We start from the raw sequence: 26261 nt of genomic DNA, 5'->3' as shown, positions 1-26261 counted from the left end.
AATAATTCTAATTAAATCCTTACACTTTTTCTTTTGGTTTGGTTTTGACTTCGTTTTATTTTTAGTTTTTTAAATTCTTCTTTCATATATTACATATTTTATTGCCCTCCCTCCTCTCTTGTGAGTCTCTCCCCTCCATTTCCCCTCTCCCCACATCTACCTACCTCCCTAACCCCCTACCCCTTCACCCCCATCCCTCTGCCTCCCCTCAGAAAACAGCAGGCCTCCCATGGACATCAGTCAAACAAGGCCTAATAAGTTACAATAAGAAGGGGCATGTTCCATCTCATCAAGGCTGGATGAGGAAATCCAGCAGGAGGAAAAGAGTCCCACAAGCAAGCTAAACAGTGAGAGACACCCCACTCCACCCCACTTCCAACCCCCTCCCACTATCAGGAATTATATAAAAACAATATGTGCAGAGGACCTAGATCAGACTCCTACAGGCTCCCTGATCTTTGTGAGCTCTCATGAGTCCTTGTCCATTGATTCTGTGTTCATTGATGTTCCTGAACTCTTTGATTCTTCCAATCCTTTCTCCTTCTCCTCCACAGACCCTCCTAATGTTTGGTTGTGGGACTCTGCCTATGCTCCCATCGGTTACTGGATAAAGTCTCTCTCATCTCTCTGATGGCTACAGTCTCAGATCATTCTACAGACAGGACAAGCTGGTTACAGAAGATGACCTTTTCAGGTTCCCTGTCCCTGACTAGTAGGAATGTTTGGTAGGATTACTCTCAGAGATTTCATGGACTATCCGTTGCACTAGGATTCTACACTACCCCTGAAATGCCCCAATTCTATTAGTTTTTCCCAGTGTTTTCTTCTTCCCTCTCCCAACACCTGAGCCCTCCTGTTCCCAACCCCACCCTCCCCCAGACCATAGACAAAATCTATTCTCTTTCACCTTCCCAGGGAGATCCTTGCTTCCCCACTTAAGCCCTCCTTATTACCTAGCCTCTTTGGATCTGTGGACTGTAGCATGATTATCTTTTACTTAACAGTCAATATCCACTTAAAAGTGAGTACATACCATATTTGTCTTTCTGAGTCTGAGTTAGCTCACTCTTTGGGGTAGGAAGAAATATCCTCTGGGTATGCCCAGGGGTGGTATAGCGGAGTATTGAGGTAGACTGAGTTCTAATTTTCTAAGAAACTGTCATATGAATTTCAAGAGTAACTACATAAGTTTGGACTTCCACCAGCCGTGGAGTGTTACCCTTGCTTCACATCCTCATCAGTATGAGCTGCCTTTAGGGTTTTGATCTTAGTCATTTTGACAGGGATAAGATTATAGAATAGTCCTTTACACTGTGTAGATATATGTCACTGTGACTGGGTTAGTAAAGTAAAGAAGATGACTGGCCAATAGCTGGCCAGGTATTGGTTAGGTGGAACTTGCAGACAGAGTGTGCAAAGAAGGGGAAGAGTCTGAGGATTATGAGGAGATTCAGAGAAAAGATGAATTTGCCATACTGAGAAAAGGTATCAAGCCACATGACAGAGCACAGGTAAGAAATGTGGGTCCACACTTTTCGATTGACTTGTTTGGCTTGTTGGTGTCTAGTTCTTAAGTTCTTTATATATTTTGGATATTACCCCTCTGTCAGATGTAGAGTTAGTGAAAATCTTTTCCCATTCTGTGGGCTCCCATTTTGTCCTATTGACAGTGTTCTTTGCCTTACAGAAGCTTTTCAGTCCTCTTACACCTGTCAGAATGGCTAAAATCAAAAACACCAATGATATTCTATGCTGGAGATGATGTGGAGTAATGGGAACACTCATCCATTGTTGGTGGGAATGCAAGCTTGTGCAACCACTTTGGAAATCAGTGTGGTGGTTTCTCAGGAAATTGGGAATCAACCTACCTCAGGATCCAGCAAAACCACTCTTGGAGGTTATACATCTAGAATGAGTTTCTATTGAGAAGCTATAAGACTGTGGATTAGTTTAATGATTAAGAAAAACAGTTGAGTTCCAGTAGCCCAGCTAGTTTAAATTCTTTTAATATTCATGTTGGGAGACGTGTTCACAGGTTTCAAAGTGCACCATAGCTGAAATAAAGCTTTAAAAATTTCTTAACATTACATTAAGATGTTTTTGTTAAATGGCTTTGAGGTAAGAAACCCAAGAAGACAATCTAAACCATTAGAAAGGTACATAGCTGAGTGAGGAACTTGTTAAGGTTAGGGAACAAAAGCAAAGCAGCTCAATTATTATTAGCTGGCATGCTTTTCTTACTAGGATGGTTTGCTGATCAAAGGTGATGATTAATTCCTTGAGCCTATTTCTACCCTCAGCTTCCTGGTATAAAAAACTGTTGATGACTGGCTGTGCACCCCAAGGATTTAAAAATAGAGCTGACTGTTTTTTTTATCATATATAAAAGTTTAGATTTGTGATTCTTCTAAGATTTCTTCTACAATTATATTTTGAGATAAATGAAATTGGTCCTTTCTTTGTAACCACAAAATACAGCCTGCCAGCAAAAGAACTGAATGAGAAAAATACCTTACTTTTTCACACTCTGTTATCTATACCAAGTTGCCTGGACATGAATGATTGTGGGTTTTTAGGATAACTTGTTTTTCCCCTGTAATATATAAAATATTTAATCATGTGAGGGATATGGAAAACATACTGTTTTTATTTGCATTCATTGTAGCCATTCACTTGAAAAAATAGAATGTAACCACATTGTGATTTTTATAGCACTTGAAAGATTTTACTGGGATATATAAGCTGTAAGGGAAAAAAATTAAGTGAGGTGGAAAGAAAATATCCAGAATGAGAGAGTTAGAAGAAAAATATCAAGAATAAGAAAGGAAATCACAAGGAAATATATATAGTAAAAATGAGAATAGAAGAATAAAAAAAGAAGTCAGAAGGAAACTGTCAGGAGAGTGTTTTGATATTTTCCTCTATTCATTATGTTTAGTGTTTTGATTATTATGTGGGCAAGGAGACCTTTTTGATGCAGTTTATTTGGTGTTCTGTATGCTTCTTGTATCTTCATAGGCATATCTTTCTTTAGATTGATAAAATTTTCATCTATGATTTTGTTAAATATATTTTCTGTGTTTTTGAGTTGGACTTCTTCTCCTTCTTCTATACCAATTATTCCTAGGTTTGCTCTTTTCATGGTGTCCCATATTTCCTGAATATTTTGTGTTAAACTTTTGTTAGATTTAATGTTTTCTTTGATTGATGAGCCTATTTCCTTTATCGTATCTTCAGCTCTCTTCCATCTCTTGTATTCCGCTGTTTATGCTTGCATTTGTGATTCCTGATCATTTTCTCATGAAACAGATCTCATTTTCTGTTTCTACAACTCCCTTGGTTTGTGTTTTCTTTATTATCTCTCTTTCAGTTTTCAAGTGTTGAATTATTTCTTTCATATGTTTGATTGCTTTTTCTTTGTTTTCTTTAAGGGATTTGTTGATTTCTTCCACTTTTTTGTTCATCTTTTACTTTGTTTCTTTGAGGGAATTTTTCATTTCCTTTTTAAGGGCCTCAAACATTCTCCTAAAGTTATCTTTAGGTCATTTTCTTCTATTTCATCTTTATTTGGTTATTCAAGTCTTGCTATTGTATGGCCACTAGTTTTTACTGGTGTCGGATTGCTCTTTGTGGTGTTGCATGTGTTCTTACCTTGACTACCCATCTTTTCCTCTGATTATGTAGTTGAGGCTGTCTGTGACTCTAGTGATCATTCTTCCAGGTGCCAGTGGATCCAAGGCTCAGATGGTTGCTCCTCATGATGCAGTCAGGACCACAATTCCAGTCACCCCGTTGGTCACTCCGTGTTCCTGGAGGTCACTCAGCCTTCCTGAGGTTTACTCTGCAATACCAGGGGTCTTTCAAGCTCATTCCCATGGAGATGGTTTGCTTGGAGCTCTTTTTTCTGAGGTTGCTGGTTTGGGCCTGCTCTGGCAGAGGTCCTGGCTCAGGCCTACACCCTTGGAGGTTCTAGATTTGTACCCAGACCCACAGAGGTCTCTGGTTCTGGCCTATTCTCTTTAAGGTCCCAGACTCATGCCCAGACCAGCAGAGGTCTCTGGTTCATGCCTACTCCCTCAGCAGTTGCTCCCTTGTACCTGCTCCTGTGGAGTTCACTGTCTCAGGCCTGCTCCTACCAAGGTCACTGGCTCAGTCCTGTTGCTGTAAATGTCCCTGGTCTGGACCTGCTCCCACAAAGGTTCCTAACTTAGGCCTGGTCCTGCAATGGTCTCTGGCTCCAGTCTTCTCCCTCAGAAGTCCCAGACTTGAGCCTGGACCTGCAGAGATCCTGGCTCAGGTCTCTGGCTTTGGTTTTTTGAGACAAGGTTTCTCTGTGTATCCTTGGTTGCCCTGAAATTCACTCTGTAAACCAAGATTGGTCTTGAACTCAGATTTCAGCCTGCCTCTCCTTCCAAACGCTGGGGTTAAAGGCGTGTGCCACCACACAGCTCCTAATACTTTTAAAATTTAATCAAATATTTCTAAATAGGTCTTCAATTATCTATTGCTGAAAATTATATGTTTCATTACTCATCAATTAAAGTAATTCTTCTTTATATACTGTATGCCAAACAATGCTCTAGACAAAGGATTGCCAAAGAAATCTGTAAATCTCTATATAGTCACATGTAATTTGGATAAAATATATATACACATACATATAAAATGAGAAACTAAGAATGCTAGCAATTATTTCTCAATTTTGCTTACCATTATCTTTGTACTAAAAAAGAAGTCTTGTGTGATTTTATTAACTTGGAAAAATTACTTAAAATGTAAAAGGATGCTCACTGTTTGGTATGTGACAAAGTTAAATTATTTTTGGAATATTAGGGATGAGAAAGATATAGTAAATTGATAGTATTTATATGTGTGTATTTATAATATCCATGAGTTTCAAAACAAAATATTTTAATCTTTTCAGTAAAGATATGCTTAAGATTGGGAATACAGATGCTTATGTTAAACAGAAATAATAAAATAGGGCTTCCATTTCATTATGCCATTTTTACTAAATACTGCAATAACATTATTCTGACTTGTATTAAGAACTTAGCAATGCATTTATGTGAGTATGATGTCCCACATCTCTAATCTCGGCAAGTGGAATGGAGGATTGAAAGTTTAAGGCCAGCACCAGCTGTTGAGTACGACTGTTTCTCAAGAAAACAAAACAACAATTAATGTAAAATGTCTAAAAATTACAAGTTTATAATGGACCAAATCTGTTTTTTTTTTCTCAAACTTATAGTACATATAATTTCAGTGCTGAAACTGCCATTTGTTTTAAAATATCAGCAGCCCACCAAAGCTAAGAACATTCATGTGCCTGTCTTCACAGGAACAAATCCAACAAGACAGAAACAGAGGAGTTTAGACCTCTTCAAATAGACATAACTGTTTCACCATCATTTCTGTGATATGAGTTTTATTTTTCTTTCTCCCCTTCTCAGAGTCAAGGTTTCACTGTGTATCCTCACTGTCTGAAACTCACTCTGTAGACCAGGCTGACCTTGAACAGTGAAATACAGCTGCCTTCCTAGTGCTGGGGTTAAAGGCCAGCGCCACCACTGCCTGAGATGAGATTTTATAAATAGACCCTGTATTCATGGGGAGACACCCAGATCTCTCTGGGAAGGGGAAATAGAAGAGATATCATGAGCAGATTGGGGGCAGATGAGGATGGGACCATCAGTGATCATGGGGGCGGGGCAAAGAGGGGAGAGAACTGACAGACCACTGAAAAGGGAGTAGGGGGCATTCCTTGGTCAGGTAAAAACCTGGAGCAAGGGGCTCTCCCAGGAATCTACCAGGATGAACCCAGGTTACTCCTGGCAAAAGCAGATACAGAGCCTGAGTTGGCCATCTCCTATGACTAAATCGGTGCCTAGCCCAATCAGAGAGGCTTCCTCCAGCAACCGATAAATAGATGCAGCTCCACAGCCAAATATTAGGCAGAGCTCAGGGACTTCTGCTGAAGAGAGGGAGAAAGGGTTGGAGAAGCCAGAGGGGTCAAGGACACCACAAGAAAACTCACAGAATCAGCTAACAGGGCGGCTCATAGGGTCTCACTGAGACTGAACTGACTACCAGGGAGCCTGCATGGGACTGACCTGGGCACTCTGCATATATGCTACAGTTGTGTGACTTGGTCCTCTTATGAGACCCCTAACATTGGGAAAAGGGACTGCTTCTGACTCTTTTACTGACTTTCGGGACCCTACCCCCCCACACACACACACACTGGGTCACGTTGCCCAGCAACATGGAGAGGTGCTTAGTCTTACTGCAACTTAATGTCATGCCATGTTGAGACCCATGGGAGACCTGCCTTTCCTAAACAGAAACGGAAGAGGAATGAATTGGTGAGGGAAACAGAGGGGTCATAGACAGGAGAAACTGGGAGGAGAGGAGGGAGAGGAAACTGCAGCCGAGATGTAAAATAAATAAATAAATAAATCTAAAAAATAGACCTTCCATATAGCTTGTTTCTCAAGAAGAATATAATGGGGGTAGGGGGTGCCTTTGCTATCTTCCTATCCCAGTAATTTCTTTCTTCAGCTTCGGCTCCTAACACTTAGTGTCCTAAAAGCCTTCATTTCTCTCGCCCATAAATACAGTTTAGATCATCAGTATTACTTCTTTTTTCCAGATAAGAAACTAACAGCTTAGAAAGTTCTCTCAAAGTCCCTGATACCACACAACCAGTAAGGGCTAAAGGTGTTTTGAGCACCAGCAGACTGGTTCAGGCTGGGTTTCTCTAACTATCACCGGGTTTTCTCAATTTCTGGTTATCAGACAAGGTCATACACAAACCCCGTTCAAAGCACTAACCGGTGATGTAGTCATCTTGCTCAAAACTATTTCCCAAATGGTTGGCAGTCATATTCAGGATTCCCCAAAGACTCAAAATAAATACATTAAGGAATTCAAACTAGGGGACAAAAGGGGAAGGAAGAAAGGCATAAATGGGAAGGTCATTTGGATTCATCCTGGAAAGGCTATTCATTAAAGGGGAAAGAGCTCTTCTGGAGAAACAATGACTCATAGTGTCTATGATGTGGACAGGAAACCCATGAGGAAATAAATCACGGCTCTGAAATGAGAAAGCTCTCACATCACTATGAACCTTGCTTTACTTTGGTTCCTCATTTCCTGCACCAAATACCCGTATGTACAACTGATAGCTGAACATTTGGGGGCAGGGGTGTTCGTTGGTCTTTTGAGAGAGTGTCATGAAGCCCAGGCTACTCTCAAACGTGACACGGAGTTAAGGCAGACCTTGAACTCCTGACCCAGGAGTCTCCACTTCCTAAGTGTTGATAGTAGGGGCACTAACACACCCAGGTTGAAACTGTTTATATTTTGATTAAAGCCATTTCTGAAAGTGAAAAGACAAATGATTAATGGTCCAGTAGGAAAAGTAAACATAATGGGGAACGGAAACCTTCTAGAATAAATTCTATTCTCTGCCCTTTCTCAACTTTGCTGTGGATGCATTTCTTCTCTTGGATTTTGTTGTTCTTGTTGTTTTGGTTAACACAGTGAGGTCCAAACCTCTAATTTTATGTGCTTTAAGCATTCTTCCTTTTATAAATTAATTTTTAACGATGCAATTGGCCAGGTATTAAACCCTGCTTCCGTTTGAACTTGGTAGATGTAACCTAAAATATTCTTACTGTTTAATCAGCTGTTTGGTTATCTCAATCATTTGCATAAATAAGATGCATGCTAATTTTATTATAAGATACAACTCTTTCCACAGAAAGCAGGCTCAGGGATTAAGAATACTTGTTGCTTTGGGGAGGACCTGGTTTGAGTCTCTACACCCACATGGCAGCTCATAACCATCTTTAGCTCCAGTCCCAGAGGATCTAGTGCCCTCCTCTGACCACTGATGGCACTAGGCACACATGTGTGCACATACATACATGTGGATAAAACACTCATATGCATAAAAAGACATAAATGCATTCTTTTTCTTTAAAAAAAATCTGAAAATCCTTCATTAAGAAATTAAAACTTCGGTTGTTCAAAGTAACAGAAATAATAACTTTATTTGGCAAGCAATAGAAATTTAAAGCACTTTATATAGGGAAAACAATTCACTGTGTCTTTGTGCTAATATTTCTTTTCTCAGGTTTGACATAAAATATCATTTCTATAGCTTAGAAATAGTCATGAATGTCACTATGAATATAATACTTGAAGAAGTAGCTATTATGAAATGCTTTATGAAGCCCCCACCATCTAACCTTAAGCAAATAGGCTTTATGCATGATAGAAACATACCAAAAAAAAGTGTTTTATAATATATTTTTGTTTCAAACTCCTGATTGAATTCAAACACAATAGATGGAAGCACATGATTTGTTATAGTGCCTTTAATTTTTTATTTTACATTCATTTAGTGTGTGTGTGTGTGTGTGTGTGTGCGCGCGCGCGTGCACTTGTGCACTGGCTCTGTGGCACACGTGAAGAAGACAGAGGCTAGCTTGCAGGAGTCAGTTCTTTCTTGTCACCATGGGGGTTAAGGGAACACCAGTAGCCAGTTAGGATCGGTAGCAAGTGGCTTCACCACTGAGCCACTGAGACATGGACCATACATGGTGTTTTAATTACTAGCTTTTATAGTATGTTGAAAGCAAGTCTTATATAATTACTGTCACTTCTCTTTCAGAAGCCAGAAATTCCTTTTCTTGCTGTATATAGTCAAATAGGAGCCTGCCTCCTTCCTCAAGTTGGCTTTTAAACTTATGGAAGATGTTACAGTCTGTATTATTACAAGAACTTCAAGATGTAAGGGAAGATACTTCTTGTTCCTTGGTCTATTAAATTATATTCAGTTTAGATAAAATACAGATCAATGCTTTGCCCCATAGCTACCACAATTTTGTTTTACTTATATTTCTTTGGTTTAATGTCAAAATCTAAAATTCCTATAAATACCAGCTAAAATCCCAGGAGTTAGACAAGAAGTGCTTTGTTGGTGTTTTCTCATTGGTTCATTTGTTTTATAGTAGGTCATCAATGATAAGGATAGAAATCCCAGTCTGAGACAGCTGCACACACACACACACACACACACACACACACACATACACACACACACACAGAAACACACACAGAGAGAGAGAAACAAGAACACACACACAGACACACACAAAGAAACATGAACACACACACAGAGACATCCAGAGCGAGACAAACATACACATATACTCGCATACACACAAATACTTTGCACAGACAATGACACTGGAGTCTGCCAACACTCTCATTCCCCATGGAAGCTTAATTCTTTCCTTCATGGAGCCTCTAAAAGGCAGCTGCGTCATTTTTTAGCATATTAATGTAAGAGAGAATACACCAGGGTGTCAATGCATCGAAGTATCTTTCCTCTACATCAAAGCAGAGGCAATTTTTCTTTCCTTCTTCCTTTCTTCTTCCTTTCTTCTTTCTTTCTTTCTTTCTTTCTTTCTTTCTTTCTTTCTTTCTCTCTTTCTTTCTTTTTTTTTTCAGGTCCTCAACATATAATGCAGTCATGTTTAGTTTTCAGTTAGAAGAAAGCTCTTGCCTGGTTCTTACTTACATAAAAAAAAAAAAAAAGAAAATACCTGTGTCTGTGCTAGCCACTAACAGGCATGAAGTTGCAAAGAAGTGACAGCCCCCACCTTAGAAAATGCTCAGTCGGTGCATCACAACACACTTCCCTGCCAGCTTATTGTGTTTAGAACAATAGGCGAGGCCGACCATGGGAACCTCACTGGACATGTGTTCTCTAGGAGCATGGGGATGTCATTCATATATTCTGGTGGGAAAACCAGGTGGAGAGAGTCTTTGGCTTGGCAAGTACTGTTTGAGGTGCTTAATTAGCAGGAGGAAGTTTACGTTCAGCTAGGAAGCTCCTTTGGTAAGGAAATGCTACATGTTTGAACGTGCCCAGAAAAAAAAGTTTCTTTTGTCTAGAGGTTTTATAATAAGTCACTCAGGCTGACCAAATGTGTGCCCGAGTCAAGCTCCGGGTTCCCACTAACTTTCCATCCTACTCCTTCTATGGGGGTCACTTGCTCTGTTTATCCTATGGGTTGACTGCAAAACATTATCCTAAATGTTCAGGTGCCTTTTTCTTTCCACTGCGAAAATGGTAGGTAGGTTAAACAAACTTGTATTCCTCACCCCTAATATTTTCCCTAACAAATAGCAAAAGAAAATGTATCCCAATTGTGTCAACCCCAATAATGAGGAAGGGTCTGCTGGAGGTGGACTGTTGATAATTTGGAAGGGATCAAATGCATAGAATCCACCAACTTCTTAATTATTGCAACAGCACAAAAGAAAGAATAAAAGAAAGAGGGAAAAAACCACTTTGTAGGTTACTAGGTTAATGCAATGGGAAGAGTAAAAATTCTCACATAAATCTGAGGAAAGGTAAATGTTTCCATGTTAGATCAAATTGAAATTTCTGCCCAAAAAAGTAACTGAGATAGTTTTCATAATTTCACGTAAATAAAGCTTTTGTTGGGAGATGTTAGGTTTGCGAGTGTGTAATGTTCCTTCGTGTTACCATTCTTCGTTTTTGTACTGCCTGCTCCCTTACATTGTTCTACAAGATAAGCTCTTCCCACCTCATATCTGTTACATTGCGCCAGTGCACACTACGTGTCCTCACGCGTGCCAGTTAAAGTGAGTCACGTGGTCACTTCACTGACGGTCCCAAGGACAGACAGCACCCACCGTGATCCATTTCTCACCTTGATGGAAGCCTCAGCTTTCCCCTTCTAAATCTTCCATACCACAGTCCAATCCCTTAGCCAGAGACCAGACTCACTTCTCTGAATTTTGTCACGTGATACAAATTGCGGGCAGTTTTTGAGCAGAATGCTATTTCTCCAGTGGCCTAACTTAAACCTCTCGTTGCATTTAGCTGCACTGCATTTAGATTGTTTTTCTTTTTAAATCAAAACAATGTTTTTTATTTTTGTTTGTCTTTGCTTTTATTGAGATAATGATTTGTGTTACCTAGATGTACCGCCAATTGATTTTGTAGTCAAAGAGAACCACCTTCCTCCAGCTTCTGCCTCGGAAGTACTGGGATTTTAGGGTTGGCTAGGCACCAAAACCAGGACTTTGTGTGTGCTAGATAAGCTCTCTACCAATTGAGATACATCCCCAGCCTTTTTTTAGCTTCTTGCAAGGGAGATTACTATGTTGACCACAAGTTCATTATCCTCCTGCCTTTTCTTCCTAAATGCTGGAATTCTAGAGCTAGTTTTTCCAACTAGTTTTTCCAACATGTCTGGCTGGAATGGTTTTGAAATACTAAAAATCTAGTTTTGAGTGTTTGAATATGTGTGTTTTGTGTCTCTTTTTGTGTGCATAAGCACACATGTATCTGTTGTATGTACGTACTTTCATTGTATACTTCCTAAAGGGCTTCATTTTTGTTTTTATTTCAAGACAGTGTTTCCCTGTGTAGCCCTGACTGTCTTAAATCTCACTCAGTAGACCAGGCAGGCCTCAAACTCAGAGATCACCTGTCTCTTCTTCCCGAGTGCTGGGACTAAAGTGTGCACTACCGCCACTCAGCAAGAACTTCTCTCTTTCTCTCTCTCTCTCTCTCTCTCTCTCTCTCTCTCTTTAATAGTGATTCACTTTAACCGCAATAGCTTGGGCACTTCCCCTTTTGAATGTATGAAACAGAAATTTTCAAGGTAAGGTGTTAAAAATTACTATTCTTTTGAAGAGCCTCTCAAAGATGATACAGCTATGAATGTTATGACATAATCAATAGACTTATAACTTAATTATTTTTAAATTGGGTCCTAATCAGGAATCCAGATATAAATAATCTTTGATAAATGCACTATGCCCACTTGACCTGGCACCTGATTTTATCTAGTTAAAACCTTATAAAGTTGATTTCTCAGAAAATTAGGAAACAACCTTCCTCAAGACCCAACAATACCACTATTGGGTATATATCCAAGGGATGCTCAACCATACTGCAAGGACATGTGCTCAATCATGTTCATAGATAGCATGGTTTGTCACAGCCAGAACCTGGAAACAACCTAAATACCTCTTGACCGAAGAATGGATAAGGAAAATGTGGTACATTTACACAATGAAGTACTACACAGCAGACAAAATAACAACATCTTGAAACTTGCAGGCAAATGGATGTATCTAGAAAACATCATATTGAGTGAGGTACCCAGACCCAGAAAGACAAATACCGTATGTACTCACTCATAAGTGGTTTTTAAACATAAAGCAAAGAAAACCAGCCTACAAATCATAATCCCAGAAAACCTAGACATATATGTTTGTCTCTTAGAGAGACATACATGGATCTAATCTTCATGGGAAGTAGAAAAATACAAGATCTCCTGAGTAAATTGGGAGCATAGGGACCTTGGGAGAGGGTTGAATGGGAGGGAAGGGGCAGGGAGGGGAGTAGAAAAAAATGTCGAACTCAATAAAAAAAAATCAATAAAAAAAGAAAAATCAGAAAAACTTTATAAAGTAAGATTAATAGAAAGTAGCTAGCAAGGCCCAGATCTTTTATGAACATAGTATAATGGAACCTACTCAACAAACCCATGAGGTGACTGACGTCACCACCTCCTTTCATAGTACTAGAAGCCTTGGGGGCGGGGGTGACTACATGATACACGAAGATTTCCCATGCAGCGACTTTTCGTAGTGTTGTCATTGCCAAGGTAAAACATCTTCCATGATGTGATCATGTATGCCAACTGGCTTTAAATATTTGAATTTCATTGAATTATAAAAAGAATGCGAATAAGAACACCAGAAACATTGTGAGGTGGGTGTGACGCCACTTGCCTGTCATCTCAACACTCAGGAGACCGAGGCAGAAGGATCGTGAGTTTGAGACAAAGCCTGGGCTGCAAGACTAGACCCTGTTCATGGAACAGACAACAACAGAAAGAAAATCCCCACAAAGCAACAAGCTAAGATTTAAAGTTACAGTTATAGCTTTTTATTTTACAAATAATATAATTTTGGAACACAATTTCAATTAAAACATTTTAAATGCAAAAGAACATAGCTTGAGGGTAAAATAGAGCCCTCTAAATGCAGCTTTAACAGAGGCCTGGGATCGGGAGGTAACATGAACATGGTAGCATGTTCATGTGGCATACTCAAGACCATGGGTTCGGTTCTCAATGTCACAATTTTTAAAGAAGTAATAATAAGATGTCAATACAGAGTTCCCATTTAACTTGATTTTTAATAAACGCATAAAAATTTTATTTGTTACAGTCATCAAATCGGCAACAGGAAAACACTAGACTACCCCTCTAAAAACCAAAACCCTGCTTAAACTCCCAAGGCTCCAGTCATTCAAGAAAACAAAGCTACTGTTTCAGTGGCTTAACCCAGGCCATGCACTTGACCCTTATCTAAAAACTTCATCCAAGCTATGAAGCTTGGATCCAAGCTACAGTTTTCTAAAGAAAAACGCAAGGCATTCTAAACGCCAAATACTGAGTTCAAAAATTTAAACCCCGAACTGCTAAAAAGCAGTTTTTCTGACATTCAAAAGAGAAAGTTAGAGCTTTTCCTGGGCCACCGAGGCATTGGAAAGATTCAGTGAAAACCCAGGAAAGAGCAGAGCCCCAGAAGAGCAGACCCGTCACAAAGGCCACAAGGGGAGGCCACAGTCCGGACACAGACACAGTACCCAACAGCTGCTATGTGGACACAGCTAAGCTGGACTCTGAGGTTGGACCAAGATCAGAGCCTCCTCTTAAGGTGAGTATTCTCTATCCATACAGGACCATGGACTTCTTAGGATGCCTCAGAAAAGCATAAGAAGAGCTAAGGGGCAAAATCCACCAAAAGGGAACAATTTAGTCTAAAAATATGTCATAGACATTTATAATAACAGAGATTAAGTATTTTCTCTATGGTAAGCTTCTTAAAACTACAGACAGAAATTAATATATAGTTTAGTATATCTAGATTGGGGCTAAGATATTTAAAGCATTAGCAAACATTGAAGTTAGATTGGATTATTAAAAAGAGAAAAAATACATCCTTTTCTATTCTGAACAAGTATATATAATGAGTTCGCTAATTAACATGTACTAGTTTGGTTGAGTTAGAAGATCCCAGCAACAGTATCAGGTTGCCTGGTTTAGTGCCTCAAAAACCAACAGCAAGCAATGTTAGCATTCTTTCCACTGTGTGTGTCAGCCTCAGGACATCTCGGGAAGAAAAGGTCTCTTTCAATTTCACATATAACATATTTTGACAGAGTTAGAAAAATCTCAATCTAGTTCTTGCCAGGAGTAAAGAACAGAAACTTTTGTTTGCCTTACTGTTTGTTATTCAAAATAAAAGTTCACAATGGTGAACATCTTTGATCCTAGCTTGCTGGAGTCAGAATCAAGCAGATCTCTGGAAATTTGTGGCCAGTCTGACATGTAGAGAAAGATCAGGGCTATGACTACCTCTGATTCAAAAATAAATAAACATATATAAATAAATAGATAAATAAGTAAATGTTTAAATATTGTGCGTGCATGTGTGTGCTTTGTGTACATATTTGTGTGTGTGTGCAAGTACATGCGCAAGTGTGTGTTTATGGAAGCCATCAGTTAATGTTGAGAGTCATTCTTGGTTGCTCACCATTGTGGTTTTTGAGATGAAATCTCTTGCTGAATTTGTTGCTCACTAATTCAGCTAGACTGGCTTGATCAATGGGTTCAAGGGATCTACCTGCCTCTGCCTCCCCATTGCTGGGTGCTGGGGATCCAAGCTCAAGTTCTCACTCCTGTCGGAGCTGTCTCCCCAGATGTTCTGTCTCTTTTACTTATCTCATTCTTCGGCCCTCTAGAATCGAGACTCTTCAGAGAGGCATTTTCACATGAGTAAAATTCAAATGACTTAAGAAAGGATTCATAGTTTCGTTTCTGAATTACCAAATTTAAAAATAGAGCAACCCCAAAAAATTTCTCTCCCTATGAAAACTACAGCTATGTAGTGGAACATTAGTCATGTCATTGCGTGTAAGTTGTTCTGTTACAGTCTTGGTTTTTATTTTTTCATTCACTATTCTGAATTATGCTATCTTTCTTGCCTTCCTTGAGCTTTTGGAAAAACTGGAAATTGATACGTGGTAAGAATGCTTTCTAATCTGAAAATCACTATATAGACATAAGCTTAAATACTGTGCAGTTAGGCCTAACACGGCAATGGGATAGGTATGAAATTAGTGACCTCTGTTGCACAGACCACCCACTGTAGAAAGTTAGAAAGATGGCTTAGGGGTTCATTTGACCTTGTTATTAATTATACAACATTCTACCATATATGTGTAATTCACTAAGATAGAGGAATAGAGCAAAATGTGTCTATCAGGAGACTTCAATAAAAATCGGGACTTGACCTGGGTGGGACTGTGCTGCCCAAGCAGAACTAGTCTGTATCGCAAGGAAAATCTTATTGCCAGTGTGTCTGTCCTTTTACAGTTTGATGAATAGGCATCATGGCAGAATTTGTGATTCAAAGCAAGATAGAATTATCAGCAAGTGGTTAAAATCAGGGAACACAAAACATAATGAATCTAAAAATGCAGTCATGCCCAGAGTCACATAAAATTTCATGTGTCTCATTTGGTAGGAAAGAACACATTTTGACTAAGAAATAAATAGACATCATAGACAATGTTCATAGCAGCTCCTGTGTATGAAGCACTTCCTCTATGGCTCTACTTCATAGTACTATGCTACTTATTTTTTTACAACACCAGTCTAGAATTTATTCTCCCCCTTCAAGCGAGAAAACATATGCATAGAGATCATGTACTATGATCAATATCATCCTACTATTTAGTGGGAGATGCAGCCTGCAAAATCATTTGTATCATCATAAGGGAGTCATGTATATTAGGAAGATATCCATGGTACATGTCCCGTATTAATTCAGTCTGGTGTTGCACAGAGTTATATATACAGAGTAGTGGGAGCAAATGCCTTCCCACTTAGAAAAGTCAAATATCTGTGACAGAAGTTAAACATTGTAGAGTACTGTAAGCTGTGCCCTGGCTGCACTTGTATAAAATTAGCAATAAATCTGAGATTTATTCAGTGTATCTATTCAGTGTCTTTATTATAGACACTAACTTTTACTATAGTGTGCTCTCTGCAAAGAGAAGAAAAATATGAATTACTGAATCTTAAGGAACTTACAAAAAGCAATCCACATAAATACAAGTCAATATTTGATAAAAAACTCAAAAACAAACAAACAAACAAAAATGAAAGGGTACTTTCAATGAGAGGCTTGAAGAAAGAGGTTTCCAAAGGTTTGAGGCTGACCTCTCATGGGCAGAGGCGAAAGGGTGTCTCTCAAGGTAGGTGGTGCTGAAGAATGACTCATCCTTATTCTGTACCAGTACTAAGAGTCAACATTGAGGGGGCTCTGAAGTGCCAAAAGCTGATGTTAGGAAATCCTTATTGTGTGAACTGACAGGGAAAGAATGTGCACAGATGCTCTGAGAAGAGTTTTGGAAGAATCACCCATCAATGAGGAGGAAAAGGGAGAGACTAGGAAACGGGAACCCAGTGAGGAGAACTTTGCAAATGGCCAAGCAGATGTTTGACATTTGGGATTTGTCTTCCAGTAAAATAATTGATGGAGATTTGGAAGTCATACATGGACTTGACTTTGTGGGGATATAATTTTGTTAACTTGAAACAAGCTAGAGTCACCTGGGAAACGGGACCCTCCAGCAGCATACTCTCTAATTATATCTGATGGTATTTTCCTGATTAATGATTAATGAGAGAGGCAACTTATGGTGGTCAGTACCACCCCTGGGATGGTGGCCCTGGGTTTCATAAGAAAGCAGCCTAAGCAAGGCGTTGAAACAAGGGCAGTAAACAGTATTCCTCCATAGTCTCTGCTTCAGTTTCTGCCATGACTTCCTTCAATGATGTACTGTGAGGTGAATAAATAAGCCAAGTAGACCCTTTCCTGCCCAAGTTGCTTTTGGTGTTTATTATAATAACATAAAGCAAACTAGAATGGGGTCTTGGAAATACATTAGGAAATAAGAGAGCAATGAGGTGCCAGATAAGAAAGTGGAAACTGTCTGAAATACTTTAACTTAGGGCATGAGAAGAAAATGTGGAGCCCATGTGGAAAAGTTATTTTATTATTTTCATTATTGTTATTAACAGGACTTTGGACTCTCATGGTTAGTTCAAATTATTGCTTTGAGAAACTGAGGCAACTTTTTTTTTTACTATAAACTGCAATTGGTGTTTAACAAAAAGTATTAGAGATGGGACTCCACGTTCACAAATAGGTCAAGAAGTGTTTATGGTGAAGTGGTAGGGTTCTATTGATATTTTAGATACTGAAAGGCACATTAACTTTTCCCACTACTGTGACAAAATGCCTGGCAGGAGAATCTTAAAGGAGAACAGTTTTTATTTAATTTACAGCTCCTGTCTAATATGGTGGAGAAGGAGTGTTAGACTTCATATGTCAGAAGAGCACCTCACATCTCAGCAGGTCAGGAAACAGATGAGACCGGAAACAGGTAAATTTTAAGGCCTGCCAGAAATACAGCACTTCCTAGAAGTTCCAGGACCTCCCAACAGAGCACCACCAGCTGGGGATCAGGTGGCCAATCACTTGAATCTATGAGAAACAAGTTTATACAACTTTTACCAAAAGATGGATGGGAGAGAAGGGTAAAGATGGAGGAAGCCAATTCAGGTAACTCAATCTACTAATTGGACCTATTAGAAGGCCTGGACTGTGAGCCAGAGTTACACTTTGATAACATCAAGTGAATGCTTTCCAAGACTTTTTCCCTCCAACCATGTATCCATTGCTTGAGACTCCAAGACTAAATCAGACAATCAGATCTGAAATGATAGAGGCTTATTCTCTGAAAAAAATTAGACACAAGTTCTAGCTTTCAAAAGAAAATCCTTAAATCTGTTTCCAAGCTGGCCTTCACAATGGTGTGTTGCAGGGAAGAAACCAAACCAAGAATGAACTAGTTTTCTGGGGTGTAAATAGAAGTATGTGAAGGAACTTGCTGATAGGGTGAAGTCACTGACATCCCTGCAGTTGGAACAGGAGCGTCAAGGGGACGAGACAAAGGTTATGTTAGGTTTACTGCAGCACAGAAGTACAGCTTATCTAGGTGGGGGGATGCCGCTTTTAAGGACACTGTCCTTGTGCCTTTGAAGATCAAAGGTCAAAGGAAATTATAGAAAATTGGGGAAATTGCAGCTGCTGCCATCTGTGCTCTTCAGCAGACATTGCTGACCCTTTGTTGAGGACAGAAGGAGCAAGCATGTCAGTAATTCTTGTCATTTGCTATTAGGGCGAGTTAAGGCTTTGAAGTAGATTTTCATAATGTCTCAGAATCTCACGGTGTAAAATGGATAAGTTAGGCCCTAAATAAAACACTAAACTCGTACATGATTGTCTGTCTGTGGCTTAGTCATTGAAACCAAGCATCTGTTGCTACCAGGGTCACACTCCACACCACTCACTGAAAGCACACACACCATTAGTAAGTGATAAAATTTCTTCATGATCAACAGTCTAGTGTACGTGAATACATACACTGTTCTCTTTGATAAATAAGCGCTTGATTCTCTATTGTCTAGGTAATAATTCTTTGACTATATCACCAATAAGAAACAACAACAACAAATGCTTAGTAAAACAGACTGAGATGTGTGTTAAACACATTCACTAGCTATTGTGAAAATCATATATACATATATATATGTATATATATATATTTACATGTATACACATATGTCTTACAAACAAAATTTGGAGAAGATTTGATTTGCAATGCCTTAAATGGTAGGAGCAAAGGTCTTTTATTTCTTTTATAGTTCTCTGCTTGACTTTCTATAATAAGGCCTCCAAAATTGGCAGTTTTAGATTCTCCTAATAGGGCTGGCAGAATGAATTCTGACTTTGTCTCTTTATACCATGACTCTCAGGCAAATAACAGAAAACCAAACGGAATACTCCTCACCATTTTCCATCCTCCAGCATCACCAATGGTCTGCTCACATCTTAGAAGCTCAAGGTAGATTAGTTGTTCATCCTTGTGACTAAGGACGGGCAAGTGTCAATGGCCTAACCAAGAGCATTGGAGCAGTGGTACGGTGGTGGGGGCATCAATCACTACCGTCACTTATCAAAACTGAGGAGTAATTCCAGAGGAACGCTGAAGTTCTCTCTTTCTTTCTTCTCTCATCCAAACTAAAAAAATAAATAAATAAATAAAACTTATGTGATGATAGTGAACCCCCCCCCCCGCCGCCACACACACATAGTGTTCACCGTCTTCTCTTTTAGACACACTATTCCAGAGAGGTCTAAATGGGACAGTTGAGCCCTGACCTAAGACAATAAACATCTTTGTAGTGAATAGATTATTACAGCAACAAACTATTAATACTGACTCAACTATTAATAATAGACAGTGAAGGCCCTAGTTGGTTTCTCGCTCTAAGCTACTTGGTTTTTCCTGATTCTAGATACTACTTAGTAATCATCAATTTATTTACTTAGCAGTATACATATGAGAATCAGTAGAGATTTTATTTTCACACTAAATTTTTTTTTAAAAAATGTTTTTTCAGTGTCTGTTCTTAAGTCAGTTATGTAGATCAAGTAGGCCTCTGCAAAGCCCAGCTGGAGTGTGATTTCTCATGATATCAATCACTTGATAACCAGCAAGGACACAGAGGATATGATTGCCTGGCCCACGCTGCCCATCTGATTCTGAGATCTGTGCTGCCAAGGAGCTGAGCCATGTGGCACTCAGATGAAAGAGGAAAAGAGAGACCTTTCGTGTCTTTTACTATGTGTGCAGAACTACAAGAAATTTTCCACCTCTGCAACAAATAGGCTGGGAAAGTTCAGTTTACAACGCAGTTTACATCACAAATTCAGATTTTCCTGTCCCCCTGTGAATTCAACAGATACTTACAAAGACAGAATAAATGATGCTTGAGGAGTTACTCCAAAGGAAAATAAACCTGTGAGTATTTATTTTAGAAACTACTGTAGGATACCAGGGAGAGCAACACATATTCTAATGACAATAATTTCTATTGAAAGGCTTCTGTATGGCTAAAGACACAGTCATTCTAATAAAGCAGCAGGCTACAGTGTGGGAAAATAATCTTTCTCAATTACTCATTTAATGGAGAGTTGATATCTAAAATATATAAAGAAGTAAAAAATGGGCATCAAGAAAGCAAACAACCCAATTTTAAAATAGGATACAAAGCTAAATAGTTCTCAAACAATGAAACACAAATGGCTGAGAAATAGAGAAATATTCAATATACTTAGTCAATTGGGAAATACAAATCCAAACTACTTTGAGATTTCATCTTACATCAGTCAGAATGGCCAAAATCAATAAAAACAAATGACAGATCTTGCTGGTGAGGATGTGGAGTAAGGAGAACATCATCCATTGCTAAAAGAAGTGCAAACCACTTCAGTGTGGTAGTTCCTCAGGAAGATAGAAATCAAACTACCTCAAGTACCATTCTTAGCACATACCCAAAGGATATACATCCTACTACAGAGACACTTGCTCATTCATGTTCACTGTTGCTATAATCATAATGCCAGTAATTGGAAAAAGCATAGATGTTCATCAAGAGGTAAATGGATAATGAAAATGTGGTACATTTATACAATAGAATGTTACTCTACAGTTTTTTTATTAATTTATAAAAGTTTCCACTTCTGCCCCTCCTCCCGATACCCTCCCACTCCTCCTCCTCCTCCCTCTTCAGCCCTAAGAACAGTCAGGGTTTCCTGTCCTGTGGGAAGTTCAAGTTCCTCCCCCTCCCTCCTGGTCTAGGAAGGTGAGCATCCAAACAGACCAGGATCCCAAAAAGCCAGTACGTGTAGAGGAAACAAGACCCAGTGTCATTATCAATGGCTTCTCAGACAGTCCCCGTGCCAGCCACATTCAGAGAATTGATCACATGCTCATTCAGTCCTAGTCCAGCTGGCCTTGGTGAGTTCTCATTAAATCAGTCCCCTTGTATCAGTGGGTGAATGCACTCCTCATGGTCCTGCCTTCCTTGTTCATGTTCTCCCTCCTTCTGTTCCTTATTTGGACCTTGGGGGCTCAGTCCAGTGCTCCAATGTGGGTCTCTGTCTCAATCTCCATCCATCACCAGATGAAGGTTCTATGGTGATATGCAAAATATTCATCAGTATGATTATGGGCCAAGGCCAGTTCAGGCACCCTCTCCTCTGCTGTCCAGGGAACAATCTGGGGATCTCTCCTTGGGCCTGAGAACCCCTCTAGAATCAAGTGTCTTGTAAACCCTAAAATGGCTCCCTTAGTTGAGATATATACTTCCCTGCTCCCATATCCATCCTTCCTCCCTTCCCTCCATCCCAATCCCCCAAGCTTTCCCCAATCCTCCCCTACTCCCCTCTCTCTAACCCTCCCCCCCTCCCCGTGCACCCAAGATTGCCTGGCAATCTTGTCTACTTCCAATATCCAGGAGAATAACTACATGATTTTCTTCAGAGTCACCTTCTTATTTAGCTTCTCTAGGATCACGAATAATAGACTCAAAGACCTTTAATTATGGCTAGAATCCACTTATGAGTGAGTGCATACCATATTCCTCTTTTTGTGTCTACTCTACAGTTTTTTAAAAAATCATAAAATATTCAGGTAAATGATTGAAAAATACTCATCCTGAGTGAGGTAACCCAGACTCCAAAAAATGTTAGTTGTTAAGCCTTCAGTAGTCATACTACAATCCATGTAGCCACAGAGGAAAGATATAGGGTAAGCGACAGTGGGGGAAGGGAGACTATCCCAAGGAAGACAAACTAGATATGTAGTTATGGGGAGACGGGGGAGACTGGGGAGACTGGAGGGAGACGATCAGCAGAGTAGGAGGTGGAGAAGAAATGGAGGGCAATTAACAGTTAGGGCCATTTGAGTGGATATAGGGAACACTGCTACAGTAGAAGCTGCCTAAAATATATACATATATGAAAGGAAAGGAATCTAAGTGGAATCGACGTGTAATGGGGGGGGATGATGCCCCAACTAGACATCCACCCAGTAAGATCCTCAGTGCCAGGAATGGGGTACAGCTATTTGACTACTTGGCCAAGGAAACCCCACAAAAAAAAACCTACTCAGGATATTTCCAAGGCTGCAGGCAGCTCTCCACAAAAATAAAAAAGGGCCCTATTACTGAAGGTAACTCGTAAATATCTTATTGAACATGGAGAGATTGAGTAGAGTCTTCACCCCTGCTAACTAGTGTTCATGGTACTAGAAGATACTCTGCACACTACCAGAGGAGAAAGCTAAATACCAATTTACCCACAAAACCTGTACTCTACAGTGGTGACCTGCCTGCATGATACACTGGTTAATTGTGGCCCAGAAGTTCTTAGAGTAACCAACCACCATCGGATTGAATTTAAGTCCCACTCAATAATGTATGGTACCCATGTCTGACACCACTCAGGTAACCAAGAGCCTGAGACTTGCTAGGGGGCTATACACCCAGGGGAAAACCCGTGATTATAACAATAAAATGATTTCTAACCACATTCTGTTACAGCAACAGATCAATTTCTGGCTCAGCCATCATCAGAGAAGATGGAAACTAATACAGAGACCCACAAGTGAACATGTGTGGAGAGCGGAGAGACTTGAAACACTCAGTTCTGAATGGCAGGTCAGCAAACCTCTCCCCTCAGAGCTCAGGGAACTATGCAAAGCAAGAGATGGAAAGATTGTAAGAGTCCAGAGAGGATGGACTACAAGATGGAGACAGCGTCTTACAGGAACAACAGGACTGATGCTTTGTGAACTCACGCAGACTGAGCAGGCTACACACGGCTTGCACTGCCTTAAGTCAGACAGGGTCCTTGGGTGAGGCGGGAGGGGGCGAAGTAGACAGGAGCTCCCATCCCTAACCAAGAAGCTGTCTCCAAACTGGCAACCACTGGAGAAAAAAATCAATTTTCTCCAATGAAGCCAATGGGTATTATAAACTACACTCACAGGCAGGCCCCATGCCCATAAGCTGTTCACAAAATGAATTCAGCAGTATTTTTGTAGACTTATTTGGCCATTTCTTGTGCTTTCTCTCTCTCTCTCTTTTTTTATTCTGTCTTTTCGACCTTTTTAATTGGCCTGTTCATTTTCTAAGGAAAGAAAGTATGGAATTGGATGCGTGGGAATATGGAGAGGACCTGGAAGTAGGGGCAGGGTGTGATCAGATTACGTTGTGTGAAAAAAAAATAATTTTCAATTAAAAATTTTTGATCACATAGAAGTTTAATTATCTCAGATCCTGAATTCTAAACTCCATGGAGTACTGAAGACATATCCTGTACTTTCATGGCTCAGACAAAATTGTTTATTGCACCATCTGTCATCTTCTTGGCTGATGATGAAATAATAGAAATATTTCTGAAAACATTTTATATGTGAATGTATCTCTTAAACAATACTTCTCATGCATACAATGTCAATTCCTATCTTTTGCTAGTTGCTAGCTATGTTACTTTATTTTGTTGTGTTTCTTTTGTTATAAATACTGATGTTTTCTTAATGATTTGCAAATATTATATTTGTTGTGTATATTTTCATTTTATTGACGGTATTATTTACTGCAAGAATTCATAATTTTGTGTAATCTAACTTAGTATTTCCTGACAGTTGTACTTTTGTTGTCACATGTAAGAGATCATTGCCTAACTGAGGAGAATGAAAATTTAGACCTGTTTTCCTCTAAAGATGCTAATTTATTCAGCTCAGTCTGATCAGTGATTGGTTTTTCTGTTAACTTTTGTGTGCTAGATTAAAAGGAAGGCCAGCTTCATTGTTTTGTAGGTGGATACTCAGTTATCTCAGCATCATTTGTTAAGGAGACTCTTAGTCTCCCAGTGAGTAGTTTTGACACGCTTATCAAAAATGACGATGAATAAATGCAAGATTTTATTTCTTGGTTATATTCAGTTGACTTATAATTCGATTTTTGTGCTAGTACACTTCTGTCTTGTCTGCTGCGGCTGGCCAGTGAATTTTGAAATACAAATATGGACCCTCAGCCTTTATGCTTTTTAAAGACTGTTCTGGATTTCTTAAACTCTTTGATTTCTGTATCAATTTTATGTCCTTTTGTTAATGTCTCCAAAATAATCAGTGGGTTTTGATATAGATTTTATCAGATCTGTAGGTCAGTCCAAGAAATGGTTTTATCTTAAAAATAATGTGCCGTTAGCCCGGCGGTGGTGGTGCACATCTTTAAAGCCAGTACTTGGGAGGCAAAGGCAGGAGAATCTCTGAGTTCAAGCTGCTTGGTCTACATAGCAAATTCCAGAACAACCAGGGCTGCAATGCTATCTCAAAATAATAATAATAATAATAATAGCATATCTTTAATACCTAAGTATAGAATTTTTCATTTATTTAGATATTCTTTAATGTCTTTCAATGGTGTTCAATAGTTTTCATACTTAGTTTATTGAGTTTGTAATGATATCTTTTCTATGTATATATGTCTACACATGCCTGCAGCAATCAGAAAAAAGTTGAGTCTCCTGCAGCTGGATTTACACCAGGTTGTGAGTCAGCCCCACACAGGTTATGGCTAACCAAACTCAGGTCCTCCAGAAGAGTGGTGAATCTTCTTAACAATGGAGTCGTATTTCTCCACCCTGAGTCTTTAAGGGTTTTTTATTTTTTTTGTACTAATGTGAGTAAAATTATGTTCTTAATTTCATTTGTAAATTGTCATTGCCCGTTTGTAAAACTACAATTGATTTTTAACATTGGGCCTTTACTCTACAGCCTTGAAAAATTCATTTATTCGTTCTAATTATTTTTATGGAACACTTCAGGAGGTTTTATAGCAGATGTGCCACCTATAAAGATGATCTCTATAGTTTCACATTTTTCTTCATAACCTAGTTATTCTTTTTATTTTCTGTTACTTTTTTGCTTGACAAATTGTCCAGATAAGTACAATGAAGAGGGAAGATATCTTAATCTTGCTCCTTGTCATAGGGCAAAGATTCAGCCTTTCATCTTTAGCTATAACTCTAGCTGTGATTTCTTTGCAGATGTCCTTTATCATATTGAGGAAGTCTGCTTCTAATTCATTTGACTGTGTTTTATCTTGAAGGAATGTTGAGTTTGTCAGATGGCTTGTCAGCATTCGTTGAAGTGATGTTCTAGGAATGTGTCCATTTCTGCTAAACTGCCTAATTTGTTGGCACATTGAGGGTACTAGTTTCCCGCAGTGACCTCCTTATTTCCGCTAGGTCCTTAATGATTTCCCAGCTTTTATTTATTAAGTTTTTCAGTTGAGGGCTATTTCCTGTTTCTTTGTGAAAGTGTTCATTTTGTTGATCTTTTCAATGTTGGACTTCATTGACCTTATTTTATCCTTTTCTGTTCTTTTTCATTTATTTCTAATCTAAATTTTAGAATTGTCTTTCGCTTGGTGCAGGTTAGTATTGTTTTCCCATTACAGTGAAAGATACACTCATGATATGAGATATTTCTCACTTATAATGTAGGTGTTTATAGTTACAAATTTTTATCTGGGTATTTCTTTTGCCACACCCCATACAATTTTTGTTGTTTTTCAATTTTGCTTTGTCTTGAAAATTTGTTTTCATTCCTCTCCAGTAATTTTTAATTTCTTTTATGATTGGTTCATCGATCCATTGTTTATTTGATAATATATTGCTCAACTTCTGCATATATTTCTGTGCTATAATATAGAATACATACAGCATGAAAGTTATCTTCAGAGGTCTGCAGAAGGTGATGGAAGCTGGAGTTGTAAGTGGTTGTGAGTCACCTGACGTGGGTGCTGGGAACCAAATTCTAATCCTCTGCAAAAGTCACAAGAACTCTTAACCACTGAGCCATTGTTCCAGTCTTCTTTTGTTTTGCTTTGTTTAGTTTAGTTTAGTTTTTTTGAGACAGGGTTTCTCTGTAGCTTTGGAACCTATCCTGGAACTCGCTCTGTAGATTAGGCTGGACTTGTACTCACAGACATCTGCCTGCCTTTGCCTCCTGAGTGCTGGGATTAAAAGCGTGTGCCACTATCACCCGGCAACTCCAGCCTTTTAATACATATTATTAAAATTTTTCTGTAAATGAATATGACGAAGTATACATTTGTGTGGTCTTTCATAGATAGCGACTT

The 26261-nt window shown here is 39.1% G+C and overlaps 1 long non-coding RNA gene across 1 annotated transcript; it reads left to right on the top strand.

Moving 5' to 3' along the window:
• The first annotated feature begins 13501 nt into the window (after positions 1–13501).
• On the top strand, positions 13502–24051 carry LOC125394523 (uncharacterized). Its single transcript, XR_007230245.3, has 2 exons — positions 13502–13785; positions 22653–24051. It is a non-coding gene; the product is annotated as an uncharacterized LOC125394523 (long non-coding RNA).
• Positions 24052–26261: the final 2210 nt, after the last annotated feature.

This window comes from Myodes glareolus, chromosome 1 (genome assembly GCF_982192425.1).
Source record: "Myodes glareolus chromosome 1, mMyoGla1.1, whole genome shotgun sequence".
Classification (NCBI taxonomy): domain Eukaryota; kingdom Metazoa; phylum Chordata; class Mammalia; order Rodentia; family Cricetidae; genus Myodes; species Myodes glareolus.
Note: the sequence above shows the minus strand (reverse complement) of the source record. Positions and strands in the feature narration are given on the sequence as shown.